Source organism: Schistocerca nitens, chromosome 9, assembly GCF_023898315.1.
Source record: "Schistocerca nitens isolate TAMUIC-IGC-003100 chromosome 9, iqSchNite1.1, whole genome shotgun sequence".
Lineage (NCBI taxonomy): Eukaryota > Metazoa > Arthropoda > Insecta > Orthoptera > Acrididae > Schistocerca > Schistocerca nitens.
Genome location: NC_064622.1, coordinates 160,356,553 through 160,375,457, shown reverse-complemented (window position 1 = coordinate 160,375,457; position 18,905 = coordinate 160,356,553). Strand labels below are relative to the sequence as shown.

The window sequence follows — 18,905 nt, the reverse complement described above, 5'->3', positions numbered from 1 at the left end:
TTTTCAATGTTGGGCGGTACTGTACCCTTTCACAGTGTGCAAAGAAGTTGGATATGGAAATACTAGGGACTAAAGAGAGGTGCTTGAAGTTCTGAAGCAGCTCAGTAGGCAGCAGAGTTGAAGCTCTAAAAAAACGGTTGGATACAAAAACATAGGTACAAGGAAGGTAACTGTGAAGAAACCGGAAGAATCAGAAGAAATACTTCAGTTGATCGACGAAATATATTCAGGTAAAATTCAAGGATAGGTAATACAAAGCACTTGGAATGAAATAGGTAGGAAGTGCATGGAAGCTAAGGCGAATTGATTGTTTGAAAAATGTGAAAAAATTGAAAAAGAAATGTTTGTCGGGAGGAGTAACTCAGCACATAGGAAAGTCGAAACAACCTTTGGTGAAATTAAAAGCAAAGGCGGTAACAGTATGAGACCAATGGGAGTTTCACTGCAAATGCAGAGAAGATAACGGGTAAATGGAAAGATTACACAGAGAAGAAGAAACAGAACTCCATAGGGAAAACGTAGAGAAAAATTAGAATTCAAAAGAGCTTTGGATAAAATAAGGCATGGGGGGATAACTAATATGGGTGGGAATTTCTAAAATTATTGGGTGAAATGGCAACAAAACACCTACTTATGTTGGTATGTAGAATCCGTGAGACTGGCGACATACCATTAGACGCTCGGAAAACGTTATCCACACAGTTCTGAAGAGACGAGTGCGTGGATTGTAGCACAATCAGCTTAACAGCTCATGCATCTAAGCTGCTCACAGGTAAAGTATACAGAAATGGAAAGTGAAACTGAGAATCTGTTCGATAACGACCAGTGTGGCTGTAGGAAAGGCAAAGACACCAGAGAGACAGTTCTGATGTTGCACTTGATAGCGGAAGCAAGACTTAAGAACTATCAAGACACACGTTCATAGGATCTGTTGACCTGGAAAAAGCGTTCGACAGTACAAAAGGGTGCAAAATGTTAGAAATTTTTAGAAGAATAGCAGTAAGCTATAGAGAAAATATGGTAATGTTCAGTGTCTATAAGACCCAAGAAGGAACAATAAGATGTGATCTCCACGAACAAAGTGATCACATTAACAATGGCGTGAGACAGGAAGTAGTCCTTCACCCCTACTGTAGAATCAGTATGTCGAAGAAGAAACAGAGCTATTAAATAAGCTAATAGATGTGTCCCATAAAAACTGCAAACATGAACCTCAAGCCAAGTAACATCACCATTCCGATTTTTCACAAATATAAAAAGTCTCACTAAATACTGTTTAGAGATAACAAAACAGAATTACTTGGTAAAGTTCTCAAATACAACCTAAAATCACAGCTATACAACACATCTATAAAACACATCACAGCCAAAACGAAAGTCGCAACAGATACTGGAAAAATGTCTGTATGTGAACGAAACATGTTTACAATTTATAGAGTAAAACTTACAAAAATAGGAATAAAAAGCAGAAAATGGCACAACAGCAATATGTATATCAGACTAAACACTCTCAAAAGCATAAATAAGAAAGTAGTAACACGCAACGCTATAGCAATGGAGGCAGACAAGGAAAAAGTTTAGTAGTTATAAAACATGACGATTATGTACAAAAAGGAAAAAATATCTCTCTGGATAACAAATCATACACATGCAGCACATCTCTCCAAACAAATTCAACCCACAAATCAAGAAAACAGTTAAAGATTACAACACTAACTTTACAGAATACGAAAGAAATCATACAACATAATGAATCTCCTTACCCTATCTTTACGTGCACTACCAAAAATATATAAAAAAGCTGATTGCCAATCCCTACTAAAAATACATAAAGAACTGATTGCGAATCGCCCAGTAAATAACCGTGTAGATATCTCAACATATCGCTTAACCAGAAAATGAACAAACTGATAACCAAACTTTTCACAAATAAAAAATACACAGTCAAAAAACTCCAGACTATACATACAAATCTTCCAAGCAGAAGAACCCATTCCATTGGATGTAACTAACTAGTATACAAATATATCACTATCAGAAACAATGGAGATCATACAGTAAAACATCCTACCCAATAGAAAAGTATCCATCATAAAAACTTATGAAATTATAAATAATCAGAACTTACTTTATCTGAAAACTAGTTTTAATTTGAAAATAATATTTACACATAGTCAGATGAAGTAGCAATCGTAAAGTGAATTGCAGGCATCACACCAGACATATTTATTAATATGTTGGTAGAAAAATTCTTCACTTCAGAGTGGCCAATTCTAAATCAAATTATCTGCTACTACAGAAATGTTGACACACTACTACCAGTAGATAGAGCTCACCAAGACATACAAAAGATCTGTCAGCAATTATATAAATTGCATCCTAACATGAAATTTTCAATGAAAGTAGGAAGTAACAATATCATAAACTTTCAGACCTAAAACTAAGCAACAAGAAGAGACACCATCTGTTTCAAATTTACAGGTAATTTACTACTACTGACATCATCTTATATAAAAGTTCTTGTCAGCCAATTTTATAAATATGTGCATATTTAAAATCAATGATTAAGAAACAATATTACACCTATTATACTATCTGTACAGGTACGCTTGATATGGCAAAAATGCCAAAATGAGTTCACCATTTTAATATGGTCTACTACTAATAATGAATAAATAGTTCCCACCCTTCGTTAATTAAAAGTCATGATTGAATGGACTGAACATATTAAACAAATATGAAATTAATATTTGTTTTCAATGCAAGCCCAAGTGCAAGACCTATAGCAGATATTCCTTCTTTTAGGGGAAATACTTTAAATATCAATGGCGTTAGCATTCAGCTTTTATGGAATGAGAAAATACCAGCTGGATCATGACCACTCAATCTCATGATTACTAAACAGTATTCTTTGTATGAGTATCTCTCTTTGTGTAATATTTGGATGTAATCTCTTAATTCTGTGGATTGAACATTTAAAATGGTAGTGAATAAATTAGAGTCAAATTTCAGTCAAAATTATTACATCTCATGATTACTAAACAGTATTCTTTGTATGAGTATCTCTCTTTGTGTAATATTTGGATGTAATCTCTTAATTCTGTGGATTGAACATTTAAAATGGTAGTGAATAAATTAGAGTCAAATTTCAGTCAAAATTATTACATGAAACGAATAGATTCCATTTTAAAGACAGTCCCATTTAAAATTAATTGATTAATTTTTATGAAAAATAATTTTGAATAAGTTTTCTGACACTTTTAATCTTGAAATGGGTTATTATTCATATAAGAGAACATTACATACAGCTCTCGTTTCATCTAGGAAAACTTCAACAAAGGAATAAGATGTGATAAAACAGACATTAAACCTTTTATCTACCGCAAAGACAAGGATAACCTTTATTTACTACGAGTTCAAAATCATTTTTGTTTGACCTCTCTGCCTTTAATTTTCATTATAGTAGGGGTTTTCAATAAAAAAATTAAGAAATAACGTTACAAAATCCACATGAATTTTGGAAATAGATGGCATACGGTCACCTTATTTTCAAACTTCAACCATAACTGTAACGTTTTATTGGAAATCTTCACAACAGTTGTTAAGCAACTTTTGCTTTAAACGAATTTAGTTGTTCTCGTAGTACATAGGTCAGCTTAAAGGCTCTACAAAGAATAACTATCTTTGCACTTTCAATGGAAGTGATCATTTGCATATGGCAGTTATAAAGGATGTTTTTATTTCTGGCTAAAGCCTGAATTCTAACTTGTGCTGAGATTTATTTAATTATTTCCCATTCGGGTGCAGTCCTACAAGAAACTCAGCGAAATCTGCAGAAAAGTCTTCAGACTTTAGCTTTCTCTCATTTTAGTAAGAACTGTTCAAAGATTTAAAAAAAGTTCATAATTTTTGTTAACATGAATGCTGGTTTGCTGTAAATTCCGAGAAATGTTCTAAATTTGTGTTTCACATCAGTAAGCAAGAAATCTTGGTCCACATATACACAATCGATATTTCATGGTTCATTATTTATAACTGGGTTCAGAATTTTGTAAAAAGTAGAATGCAATTGTCTTTTACCATATTCACAAAAACGTCGACGAGTTCATATACAACAATAGTTACTATATTTTACGGACTATGAGATTCACTTTTTTCTTCGAAAAATATCCTCCACAATTATGTACTCAAAATTAATATAAATATATCCAGTTTTTTACTTGGGATATCTATCTCTGTCTGACAACATTGGATTCAATTGGCAGCACCAGTGTACCAGTGCAATGAATATGAGCTGTGAGGATTCTCAAGCTTACTAACACTGTCTCCTCCCACCCCGCCGCCTCAAACCCAGGACACTACCTAGCCTATGATGCGTTACTCCAGTCTACGGAGCCAGTGAACCTGAATTGAAAGTTAACGGAAACAGTACAATATTTTTGTTAGTAGCTAGTTTCATAATGGAAAAGAATAAAGGGTATTCATATGATGCAGGCTATAAACTGCAAATAAAAGCATATGCAGAAGAACATGGGAACAGAGCAGTTGAGCGGCATTTAGTACCTTCACCAACAGGAAAAACCATTCGCGACTGGCGGCCTAGTAGAGAAGAACTTAAAAAAATTGAGTTTAAATGTGCAACTAGAGGACTTAATGCAAATAAGCCAAAACTAGAAGATGATTTATTGAAATAGATTCAAAGAAATTGTCAAAATTGGATTAGACTTAATACGCAAATTATTCAAATACATGCTCGTAAGCCAGCGCTATAGTGGACTTTAAGGATGGAGTTCGCTGGTGCTATAGGTTTATGAAGTGATGTGGACTTACATGCGAACCGAAACCAAACACCCGTTGACTTTTCATGTCGTGCTGACCTTACTAAACTTAATGCAATGATCATTTTTAAGAGAAAAACAATGCTAAAACCTTCTGAATCCACGTCAGGTATTGTTGTTCACGTAGGTGGATGGACTACGCTTGTGTGAAGTTATAGATTAGCGGAGTGTGGGAGAGAAGGTAAGGGGGCTTTATCAGGAAGAGTTCTCTTCTTGTGCTAGATCAGTTTACTAGTTACTTGAAAAATCCTGTGAAAGAGAAAGTGGCAAAGCGTGGCCAAGACGTTGGGATCACGGATTTACTTCAAACTTTGTGCACCTTTAGTAGGCCATTAAAACAAGGTAATGAGCAAGTAACAAAGTGCACTTATCTAGCATTTCCGAGAAAATCGCAAGAGAAGTTTTACGCGCCTGTTATGTAACTGATGTATCTGTGCGTAAGTGCCAGACATTAAGAGTTCGTGTGGTCGAGTGGTTAGCGTTAGAGGTACGTAAGACGAGCGTGTACGAGGCAACGGCTCGGCTCCCGGTTAAGTAAATTCTGTACTATTCAAAAATTTGCACCTACACTACTCGCTGTTGCTACATTAGCAACGCCTCACAATTAAGCTGGTTAACTGGCTAATGGGGCATGCCTCTTGTGTCTGCAGTTCAAAGCGTCGATGTGCAAAGTAATTCCGGGTGCCTTATTAGATTGAATGTATAAGGGATTTCGCAAATTACCACAGGCATACATTTCCAGGAAAACTATGAGTTTCTTCATTTACCTGTCGATAGCTACAAATATGTTTACAAATATGTTATTCTCGGAGAACATACTTCACAACTGCAACATCTTGAAGTCTCGGTAAATAAACCAGTTAAAGTGTATAGGATAGAGCAGGGCTTCACAACATACGTGCTCGCGGAGCAAGCTGTGAGCAGCAAGGCGCGAGCACGGAGCAGCGCGAGCACGCTACCCCCACTACCGGACCAGAGCGGAGAGTGGGGAAAGTCACGTGGGGCACACAACAGCTGCAGCCAGTCAATGTAAATCCGCGGCCACCTGCAGGGATATCACTCACGAGTTTTTACTGCGACAAATGAAACAAATAAAGGAGAATGTACACGTGCCACATAATTTTATTATCTTAGTGTATGCCTTTACATTCGTATTAATTTGTGAACTGTTACACAATAAAAGGTGTCACTGGAGTGTGGGATTCTCGGTTATCTTGTACTTTTTGCCCTTTACAATTGCGACTATGTTCGGAGTAATTGTTCTTGTGCATTGTAGGCGCAGCATGCAATTTAAATTTCGATCAGACAATGCGTTTCTCAGGCGCATCTTTTTACATTTCATTGCAGAGAGCAGTTGCTCACAAACATACGTGGAACCGAACATTGATATTATTGTAGCCGCCAGTTTGTGCAAACGAGGAAATCTATCCTGAGGGAAGTATCTGTAGAATTCCAAAATGTTTTTCTTGTTCTGAAAGTTGTCTCTGTATTCTCTGTCACACTGCAGGTCAATAACTTCTTGCTGCAGCTCAGGACGAATCTCTTCAATATTCGCTGAATATGGAGAGGAGAACAGATCAAAATCACTGTCTAGTGCTGTCAGATCTTGAAAGCGTTGATCTAATTCTTCCTTAAGGGCAGCTAAACTATGTGAATAACGTTCACAGTCTTTGTGAACATCTTGCATGGATGATAATTTAGGAAAATGAGCTAGGTTTCCTGTTTCCAGCTGACTCACCCAAAGTGTCAATTTCATTTTAAAAGCTCGTATTCGATCTATGAAATGAGTTATTAGCAGATCTTTACCTTGTAGTGAAATGTTCGAAGCATTCGGGTGGCTAGTTAAATCTGCTAAGAACGCGAGATCACATTCATACTGCGCGCGCATTTCCCCTCCCTCCCCACCCTTCCTACTCCGCGACCTTGTACCTGCCCGCGAGCACGTGTCTGAGCAGACGCGAGTACTCGCGCTCAAATCCGGCCAGTTGTTAAGCCCTGGGATAGAGGAATGGGGCAAATGGATGGTAGATGGAACCCAACTCGAATTCACGCCGAAAGGAGTTTTACCGAAGGCAGCTTTAAAACGACCTACAAAGTGTATTAGTCTATAAAACAGTCGTGGTCCAGAGAGAGGACATTATTGTTAAATCTTTCAACAAGTGAGCATAGGCAACGCTTTCGGAAGCAGTGAAGACCATCTAATATATGAAGAGGACAATGATGACGACGAAGAGAAAGAAGAAGTAGAAGAAAGAGAAAGAGGTAAATCAGATGATGATTACCAGGGATTTTAAAAATTAGTTCGGGGGTATAAACTAAGAGTTTTTTAGTCTGATTTTGCAGACTATTGATAAAAATGGTAAGAAATTTTTTTTTTTAAACTTTAGGTGTGTCTTATAGTTCATAACGTCTTATAATCCGCAAAATACCATATACCGTAGAACTTCGGATTGTTGGGTGTCGATATGTTGCTGTATGGTCTTGGTGAAATGAGCGGACCACCAGCAGGAATGTGATAAAGAGGTTTGAAGACAGGACCTTTGAACAAGGACAAGGATCGTGATGTACAGGTCGTGACGTTGTCAGATGATGATCGGTATCAAGATACAAGTGATATCCTTGCGATGGTCTGCCATCTCAGTGGATAGGGTTTACATGCAACTGTGGTACATTGGTGTGAGTATTACGGAATACAATATTTTCATTTGTTTTCATATACAGCACAATAACATACTATATGTTTGTTTAGTTGATACATGTAGCTGTGGGGTGGATTGTGTACGAGGTGCGGCTAGAAAAAAACCGGACTGATGCTGGAAAAAACATTTATTTACAATTATTTACAATTTCATGTTATCTCCTTCAATGTACTCTCCTCCTCGGTCTCTACACCGCTCCATACGAATTTTCCACTATTCATAGCAATGCTGCAGATCATTTTCGGTAAGTCCATACATTACTTCCGTCGCTTTTTCTTTTACTGCTTCAACAGTCTCAAATCTAGTACCTTTCAAAGCTCACTTGACTTAAGGGAAAAGAAAAAAGTCACAGGGGCCCAAATCAGGTGAGTAGGGTGGATGATCTAAGATGGGAATGTTGTGTTTTGCCAAAAACGTCTTCACTGACAACGCACTATGAGCTGGGGCATTGTCTTGGTGAAGGATCCATGACTTTTTTCTCCACAAATCGTTCCGTTTTCTCCGTACTCGCTCACGTAGGGTAGCCAGGACGCTAATGTAGTAATGCTGATTCACTGTTTGTCCCTCTGGTACCCATTCAATGTGCACAATCCCTTTGATGTCAGTTTTTGCTGACAATGGTCTGCCAGTGCGAGTGTCATCACTGGTGTCTTCGCGGCCATCTTTAAATCGTTTAAACCACTCAAACACTTGTGTTCGCGATAAACAATCATTGCCGTACACTTGTTGTAACATTACAAACGTTTCACTTGCAGATTTTCCTAGTTTGAAACAAAATTTGATGTTAACACGCTGTTCTTTCTGTACACTCAACATTTTCCGACGCACAGACAAAACGTCAACTACTTAAAACAGACGCCACGGGCAGACTGAGTGCAGGAGGCAGATGAAACTCGAGCAGTAGGCGGAGCGAGAGTCACGTGACAGACCACGCGACTTTCAGCCTTATTGCATTCGTTTTATTGTTTCACCAGTACTAGTCCGGTTTTTTTCTAGCCACACCTCGTATTTCGTTTGTATGTTTGCATTGCCACTTCCACTATTATGTGTTTCATTCATATAAGAAATGCGCTGCATACACAATTGTCATTTGCTAAAACATGTCAATTTTCAAATATGTGCACGTCAGTGCCCTCGTAGGCAATGTGTAATACTCTGCCCTTAGGCGAAAACTGCACAGTTTCGTAAATTTTGAACCTCCAATTGTTGCGCGGTTGGCGTACAGCGTCAATAGTCCGATGTATGGCGTTCGATATTTATGTATTCCATTGGTACAGTTGGTTTCCAAAGGTGACTACACAATGCAGGTAACACGTGGTTTCTAAATAGGAGACTGAATCTGTCTACACTGACGTTTTTTCACGCACTTCTGCATGCAGTTAAACCATACCATCACCGCGCGTAAGGTAAGTGAAAAATGTCACTGGTTTTTAAACTTCGCTCTAGATGTGCCGTTTATTGCGACACACTAGATTGAAAGTTTCATATTCTTCACGTCACTCACGTAGTGTTCAAGACGGTAAGTACTCTGTTTTTAAGTGTTAGAAAGGAAGTCAGTGTGAAAGAATATCTTTTGCTCTACACAGCAAGATTTATGAGTATCAGCTTCTTATTTAAAATCCTTGCTAGAGCGTATATTTTATTCAATTAGGGTGTCGAGCAGAATTACTGTCCCATTTTCCTCCATCTATTAGGTGTTTATGTCGTCACATACAAGTGTTGTATTTATGTAATTACTATTAAACATTTTTTATTTACGAAAACTTCTATATTCACGATTAAAATTATATAAGTGCCCATGATTATGAGGTCTAACTTTACACACATGTACCTGAGTCAATACAAAGTGCCCAGTAAAATTTATCAAAGTGAAGGAAATTGCTGTTCTCGTGTGAAAAACGAAAATCCTTATATTTATTTCGAAATTATCACGAAAGGGAAAACATTAGTTAGCTTCACAAGAGAGGAGTACAAACGAGGCACGGAACTGCAATAGCTAACACCGAATTGACTTCATGCACAACTTTCAGTGAATTAGGCATGATCCACCTTAGCACATCTTAAACAAGAGTTTATAGTAGAACACGTGTACAAAATTTACTCAGCATGAAATGAAGACTGACTTACTATTAGCATATCCATAGATATACATATGAGAGAAAGTAATGACACATGTTATTTCTGTACGATTTGCTTTGATTAATAATAATCAAATGTGTTATCACATTGTAGCTCACATTTACATGAAATCTTTAAAAAATGCAAAAACTTGACTTCTAGTAATTTCAAAAACTTCACTGCCTCGACTTTGTCATTAGAGTAATTAACCATACACTAAGAAAATATTCACATAAATAAGATTCGTTTGTTTAATAATCTAACAACTAATTTATGTCGTAGTATGTACCGATAAAAAGTTACTTGCATAATTAAACTAAAATGAAATCATATAGGAGTAATGAAAGAAAACGTATAAGCGTGGGATATACATTAACAACTCTTAATGTGCATGTATGCCTTTAATGCAGTTGGATTCACGAAATGTTAGTAGATAGCTATTTACATGAGAGATTCTCACAATGTTGTAAGGTCCAACAAACAGCATCTCCCATTTAGATTTTTCCTCTTCAGTCAAGATCTTTTCAGTCGAGGAATTTATATTTCTGTGTGTTACGTATTCTCTTACCGTATTGCACTTTACTCTGTTGGGTGTGACAGATACAGTAAGTGAAATAATGGCTTGCCTTGCTTTCTCCTCCCACATTCTTCTTGTAGCATATCGATGGTAGGCAATGAAAACTTCATAGCTCCATCTGTCTGTAAAACCTCGTGATTTCAGTAAGCAGTAACTACATTACCAAAGGCAGATTTGAAAGTGCTCGGATTTATCAAATATGTTAGTTAGTAGGCTTCTACTGTGTAGTTACACACATAACAACATTATCTGTATCACATAATATATTTTTGAGAAAGAGTTTTTGCTTCTCGTGTAAAATTTAACGAAGTGCAGTTCCATTGACATGCAATTTGATGTATATTGATAAATACTGGTATAATGACCTTATTAATGGTCTGTGCATCCAATACTAATCGTACACTATCGCCTGCCTTCGCTACTGCTACTAAAGGCGAAAGAGAGGTATCTATGATTTTCCATTCTAGTATACATCTTATCTCCTTAGCGTCTGCCCTCTTCCAGCTCACGGGATGGTGTAAGTACACTACCAATACGTCTCTAAGGGATTACTTTCATTTTGTATTCGTAACCTGTAATAATACTGGGCTTCTTGGTAGACACCTGTGTTTAACACCATAAGAGATCAGTTAATTCAGCCTGCTGATGATGAGCTCGATACACAGATTCTAAAGTTGTTTCTATAATGTGAGTTTTACAAGCGTGCACATCACTGTGTTGATTATTCGAACCCACGTCCTCTGAGTAGAAGAGGAAGATACTGTCCATATGCAGAACCTCTGCACCCACAAATCTAACCCTAGCGCACTAGAAAACTTGCTGTGTCCTACGTGACTTCTTATGAGAGGTAATACCAACGTTTTGGCACCTACACATAACAAACATTTACCACGAGACTGGTCGACAAGTGCTTTCCACTTCTGTAGAAATTCCATTGCACATATGCAGCTCACCAATAAATTTTCTGTGATGAATTATTATGAAACAATACGGAATAAAACGGAATTTTATAGTTCCATTCACTGTCTCAACGTCCGCTGGAGTCTGCATACGGACAGTCGTTGATTTAATTTGAATAGCAGCTAATATTCCACAATTTTGGACAGGCAGGGTATGAGGCGTGGATGATTCACAAATCATTTGAAATAACTCAAAAGACAAGACTTTAGTGGCTATTCTTGTATCGATTATCTCACAAGGAACACATTGATTCCGAGGTTGCAAAATGCCAGTACGATTTACGGCATGCGAAGCTCCACATATTGTCTACCATGCAATCACAATATTTGCTGCTAATGGCTAAAGGAGGCGGAACTGGAGGTATCCGATGGTGAGCAGGGCATGAGGCTACGTAGTGTTGTGGAAATGATTTGTCTACGAGTAATTCACAACAGTGTTAGAGTTGGCAAGGATGAACAAAGCAAACATTGTATTATATCTACAACAGCAATTTCAGAAGTTGACATTTCGTCAGAAATTCCTAAGAGTGAGAAAGAAGTGCCGTATAAAATATTAGACTTTCTGCCAGATGAATCAGTGGAATTTGTAGATTCGCATACGCTAGACTGAGCGGACGATGCACATGAGGTACACAATAATGACTATTCGTGCTTAACAAGTGAAAATGATACCGAAACAGGTGTCGAGCCATGTAGTTCATCCTACTTGTCGGGCAGAGAGCCGCAAACCCCATCTACAGAGAAACGTGTCCAATGACTGGGTACCAATCATTATTACACTACTGGCCATTAAAATTGCTACACCACGAAGACGACGTGCTACAGACGCGAAATTTAACCGACAGACAGAAGATGCTGTATATGAAAATGATTAGCTTTTCAGAGCATTCACACAAGGTTGGCGCCGGTGGCGACACCTACAACGTGCTGACACGAGGAAAATTTCCAACCGATTTCTCATACACAAACAGCAGTTGACCGGCGTTGTCTGGTGAAACGTTGTTGTTATACCTCCTGTAAGGAGGAGAAATGGGTACCATTACGTTTCCGACTTTGATAAAGGTCGGATTGTGGCCTATCGCGATTGCGGTATATCGTATCGCGACATTTCTGCTCGCGTTGGTCGAGATCCAATGACTGTTAGCGGAAAATGAAATCGGTGGATTCAGGAGGGTAATACGGAACGCCGTGCTGGATCCCAACGTCCTCGAATCACTAGCAGTTGAGATGACAGGCATCTTATCCGCATGGCTGTAACGGATCGTGCAGCCACGTCTAGATCCCTGAGTCAACAGATGGGGACGTTTGCAAGACAACAACCATCGGTACGAACAGTTCCACGACGTTTGCAACATCATGGACTATCAGCTCGGAGACCATGGCTGCGGTTACCCTTGACGCTGCATCACAGACAGGAGCGCCTGCGATGGTGTGCTCAACGACGAACTTGGGTGCTCGAATGGTAAAACGCCATTTTTTCGGATGCATCAAGGTTCTGTTTACAGCATCATGATGGTCGCATCCGTGTTTGGCGACATCGCGGTGAACGCACATTGGAAGCGAGTATTCGTCATCGCCATACTGGCGTATCACCCGGCGTGATGCTATGGGGTGCCATTCGTTACACAAGTCGGTCACCTCTTTTTCGCATTGACGGCACTTTGAGCAGTGGACGTTACATTTCAGATGTGTTACGACCCGTGGCTCTACCCTTCATTCGGTCCCTGCGAAACCCTACATTTCAGCAGGCTAATGCACGACCGCCTGTTGCAGGTCCTGTACGGGTCTTTCTGGACACAGAAAATGTTCGACTGCTGTCCTGGCCAGCAGATTCTCCAGATCTCTCACCAATTGCAAACGTCTGGTCAATGGTGGCCGAGCAACTGGCCCGTTACAATACGCCAGTCACTACTCTTGATGAACTGTGGTGTCGTGTTGAAGCTGCATGGGCAGCTGTACCTGTACACGCCATCCAAGCTCTGTTTGAGTCGATCCCCAGGCGTATCAAGGCCTTTATTACGGCCAGAGGTGGCTGTTCTGGGTACTGATTTCTCAGGATCTATTCACACAAATTGTGTGAAAATGTGACCACATGTCAGTTCTAATATAATATATTTGTCCACTGAATACCCGTTTATCATCTGCATTTCTTCTTGGTGTATCAATTTTAATGGCCAGTAGTGTAGTTCCAAGGAAAATCATCCTCAGCGTAGTAAAATAACAGTTATGAACAGATCTCGAATAAGTGCGTAGTAATATAACCGTGTAGTGCGTAAGAGAAACTACGAATATTCAAGGGAGGACAAGGCGTACTTGTTACAAAAACCGTTGTTTGCGCGATTCAAGGATGCTCGATACAATTTACAGAATGTGCGTGATAGTGACCTACTACAGCAGCACGTCAAACTACGCCTGACGTAGATTATAGTGATTTGAAAAGAAGCAGTGGATGGTTGCATAAATTCAGTGATACCGAATTGGAAGACATAAGATAAAGAAATTTCAAACAAAATATCACCTTGACGATGCAAAGCAAACTGCGGAATCTGCTAGAAAATTTGTAGCTGAAGTAAACGAACTTATCCCTTTGTTAAGTAAAGAATTATTTTAGCTACGACCAATAGGGATTTAAGGACGAAATACATGTGAAACGAACTCTGGAAATTAGTGGTACCAAGAGTGTTGTATCAAGATCTACTAACATAAACGCCTTAAGGCATTCGTATACAATTATGCTGACTGTGAATCTTGATGGTAAACTCGCTGGAAAGTTATTTAGTGTGCAGCGAGAAGTTGGAGGTGCTGTGCCCCATTTTTCATTCGGCGTTGATGATTCAAGTTAATGGTTAATTCAAAACATTTCTTGAATGTCGACAATGTCCATTTTGTGAGGCGCAATACGTACACCTCATAGAAGGTTGAGCTCTGCAGCTCCCGGATACTAATTTTCTGTCGCTCTCATGATGAACGTGGTAAGTCATTAGCAGCTAATATCTTTCCTGTCATAATTGTTAGCGCAACATCTTGAAATGAGCCTCGCACTCAAGAGTTTCCTGCCAGTAGTACGAGGGTAATCCCAAAAGTAACGTCTCCTATTTTTTTATAAGTACATACACCTGTTTATTTCTACAATGCTTTACATCAGTTTACAGCTTGAACATTCAGCTATTTTTCTACATAATCACCATTTCTGTCGATACATTTTTGTAGACGCTGTGGCAGTTTTTGTGTGCCCATGTTATACCAGCTCACCTCCATGCTGTTCAGAAAGTTATGAACCTCGTCTTTCACCTCATCGTCGGAGCTGAATCGCTGGGACCGCAATTAACGCTGACAGGTACTGTGAGACTCTGAAAAAACTCAAACGGGCAATTCAGAACCGGAGAAGAGGAATGTTGAGCAAGGGCGTACTACACATTCTTCATGACAACGCTCGCCCACACATCGCTCGTCAAACTGTTGCTCCCCTGCAACAGTTTCAGTGGACCATAATCACCCACCCACCCTATAGTCCTGACTTGGCGCCCAGTGACTATCACCTGTTCCCTAGGTTAAAAGAACATTTGGCCGGAAAGCGATTCAGTTCCGACGACGAGGTAAAAGAAGAGGTTCACAACTTTCTGAACAGCATGGTGGCGAGCTGGTATGACATGGGCATACAAAAACTGCCACAGCGTCTACAAAAATGCATCGACAGAAATGGTGTCGAAAAATAGCTAAATGTCCAAGCTGGAAACTGATGTAAACCATTGTAGAAATAAACAGGTCTATGTACTTATAAAAGACCTTTCTTTTGGGATTACCCTCGTACGTTATTAATCAATGGGTTTACCCTCTTACGTTATTAATCAAAACTTTTCCGTCTGAGTGTACTCTTCGATGACATATATTTAGGTGATCACTGCCAACTTCAGCATACGCTGAGAATACACAGCAGTACTAATGCACTATGACTATAATGTGACTGTACAATGCAGAGCTACTTGCGTCATTCGTGTACTGTGGAGTATCGACGGACGCCTTCAGCCCCGTTAGTACGTAAACAAAGCTTAGTGCGAAATCTGACGTTGTCAATTGTAAAATGAACAGGTAATTCACCCTGTAAATGAGGGACGACACCACCACCCCAGTTTCTCCCTAGCAGGGCATCTTTCTTCTTCGTAATATGTTTATTTATCCTATCTCTATAGTTTAGTAATCTTTTGCTCCTTCTTAAAATATGCAGATGTGTGAGGCTCCTCTTCCTATTTCGACTGTTGGTGGAACCTATTTCTTATTCTCTTCTTATAATTCGATCCGTCGTGCCATCTGTAATTTTCCATTTGTTCCTTTATTCTTGCCCCTCAGTCCTACCAGTTCCTTGCGACTGAAAGATACAGTTCCCCTTTGTGTGCTGTAATGTATCTGCTTCCTTTCTGCGCAAATAGCAATAGCACGAGAGGGGTCAAGAAATGTCCTCAGTTTGGATCTGATTGTCACATGGAGAGGACAACACTAAAATATTGACTGACCCACGGATCCTCTCACCTACTTCACTCGTGGTGACAGTAAACAAACAAAAGTCACAATTAAAATAAACTCTGCGAGATTTCGTATTGTCTTTTAGCTGTGACACTAGAGGATAAGTAGTCTGCACTTTACTACAGGATGAACACGAACTCCACCTGCATCAGATTTTGCGAATAGGGTGTGTGGTATCGATAGCAACGATGCCACGGCAGGTTCATAAGTTGGCACTACGAGACACTGACGACAGCGACTTCGCCTGCTATTGAGACTATGTACTACTTACGACGGGAATACGGTTTTGCACCTACGGGTTCTTCAGTTGTAAAGTTACGGATGTCATTGACTAATAATTAAATGTACTTTCACGTAAAAAGCTGTACCGAGAGATTTTCACCTTTTCCTGCTCCTACTCGCTTCCTACATTCGGCCTGCCCTTCAGTTTACGGGAGCAGACCTACGCGCCGCCTTCCAAGCAGGATACAAAAGTGTGGACTGTGGTATCCGGAGTATCCAATCACTCTTTACACTGTGGCAGCTTTTCGTGTGATTTCTAACTTCCATTTCCCTTTGTACCTCTATTGCATTGAAAATATAGACAGAAAAGTCCAAAAGTCGACGATATGAGTTGTGTGTCGTGTCTGAAAGCAACGTTGATCCGTCAGTCCACGGTACTTGCTAATGCCAACAGTAACGCCGACTTCATTCTCTACCGTCAAGATTGCATTTATACAGCTCTGTCCTGTCTCGCGTTTGTTTTTCCCGTCAGTGTTTGTTGTTCGTTAACAGAGATTCACAACAGTATGTAGATGAAGCTGGTGTCTGTAGAGATACCACTGGTGATCTTGCAGCTCTGTACGAATGAAATTATAATGAAATCCAGACCTTTAGCTGCTTACAGGTGTTGATAAACATCAATGGGGACAGTTTAAAAATGTGTGCCCCGACCCGGACTCGAACGCGGGACCACGTGCTTACACGGCCGACGCTCTATCATTTTTTTTCTTTTTTTCTTTCTTTTTGCATGTTCTTCGGTATTGTTCGTTGCGTTTGGTCTGCGCGGACGTCACAAGACATCCGATCGTTGATTTCTTTACTCAGTTTTTTATTACAGAGGGCGAGCAGCCCTCTGACCGAACATCCGACTGCGCCACCGAGGACACAGGTGATAGCGGTAGCGTTCTCGCTTCCCACGCCCGGGTTCCCGGGTTCGATTCCGGCGGGGTCATGGATTTTCTCTGCCTCGTGATGACTGGGTGTTGTGTGATGTCCTTAGGTTAGTCAGGCTTAAGTAGTTCTAAGTTGTAGGGGACTGATGACCATAGATGTAAAGTCCCATAGTGCTCAGAGCCATTTGAACCATTTTTTGACACAGGTGATAGTCCGACTGCAGGCACTTATCTCTAACACGCTCCCCGTGAGACCCACACTTTCCAGCTTTCTGTCCACACACTACATTTGTAGTGCCCCTGCCCACCATACTCATTACTCACGGCAGTCAGTCTACCGATTCCCGTAAGAGTTCAGGCAAAGTGAGTACATCCGCACTTAAGACCATCATTGGCCGGTAAGCCTTATCTATATGAATCTGGTATCTGTACAGATACCACTGGAGATCTTACAGCTCTCGAAGAATGAAATTATAATGAAATCCAGACCTTTAGCTGCTTACGGGCGTTGATAACTATCAGCGGGCCATGTAAGCAGGAGATTCCGGTTCGAGCCCCGGAGGGGGCACACATTTTTCAACTGTCCCCGTTGATATTTATCAACGCCTGTAAGCAGTTGAAGGTCTGGATTTCATTGTAATTACAGTATGTAGAAGTTTATGGAGGAAGAGTTGGCTATTACACCATGTGTCTGTACGTAGATGTTTGTGTTTTAGGTTGCAAGTTTTGGTGATTGTATTGTACTAATTCAGCATTGTGGAAGTACTTTCACAGAAACTAAGGAAAATGGGGAAACAAACCAAATAAATCACATATACACTATTACTCTCTATCGAGACCGCAATGTGCAGGGTGGCAGACAGTCGAGGATAATTCAGGGAATTAGTTTAAAAAATTTATTTCAAAACAAGTTTTCTCCCAGAGCAATTTCCGCTGTGCCTACGTGACACAGTTGCCCGCCTTTCAGTACCAAGGCACTTCTGTGCAGTATAAGATGATGACAAGAGACGCTTTGTCGCCTCTCCTGAAAATGGTAGCGAATTCACGCTATAGGTTTCAGCCAATAGCATGCGTGGGATACAGGTCACGCATGTGGACGCTGCAGAATTCTACAGTGGAGAACACAGTTGCTTCTATCTCTCTTGTGATCCAGAGCTCGACGAGAACACACGTCGTTGTGGCGTCGCAGAGCCACCGACATAACATAAACCGCCTTCCCTTATTTAGTTGTTCGTCCTCCTAGACTGGCACACACCTAGTTACTTACTCCCTAGGGACGCCCCTTGTATCCCGTACACCGAAATATATTCTCTTTATTAGGCTTAATTTCCTATTCTGTCATTTAACGTCCACCCTAGACGCCCACTCACAATTCCTGACCGCTCGACCTGTACATTGTCGTCATAAGCCGGATGCAATAACCTTCTTCCCTCTCCCTGCACATGTACAGCAAGTCACTATACCAAACAACACAGAAAAGGTCCCTGAACAACTTTAGAATCTTTTTCTTCGTGGGAGTTCGTGAATTTAGGTTTTTCCGCATGCTGATTCTATCAGAGAGCGCAGTAAAGCTTTTGCAATATTTCAGCAAGCAGACGCGATGTCATCCATCGTGTATCGTATCCAGTCAGCTTGCGTCTGTTACGTAATCCTTCGACACGTCTCTGAATGCTGTCACCTGCTAAGGTCGAAAACAATAGAGTTTGCTGCGCGTCCTTTTGCGTTATGGCGTCTAGCCTTTACCGGTACCAGGGGACTGATGCGAAATATTCACACTTTTATATCTTTAAATAACGAGAGCATCTGGAATAAGTGTAGACGAAGAGAAATTGTGGGAATGAAGAGGAACCGTCTTCAAAACTGAACCGATTGACGTGAAATAACAGTAATGAATTTATGGACATCCTTGTATATACTTTCGCATACAGTATGCACATCGGGCCTCATTAGCAACACGTGAATGACAATTTAAGGCAACATGAAAAATATTTTTGTCATTTCGGAAAGTTTACTTGTTTTGAAAAGTCAACTTATACGAC

The 18,905-nt window shown here is 40.0% G+C and overlaps 1 protein-coding gene across 1 annotated transcript in view; it reads left to right on the top strand.

Moving 5' to 3' along the window:
- LOC126204069 (UDP-glycosyltransferase UGT5-like) overlaps window positions 1-18,905 on the top strand; it is a 251,477-nt gene that overhangs the window by 103,954 nt on the left and 128,618 nt on the right. The gene's annotated exons all lie outside the window — the stretch shown is intronic.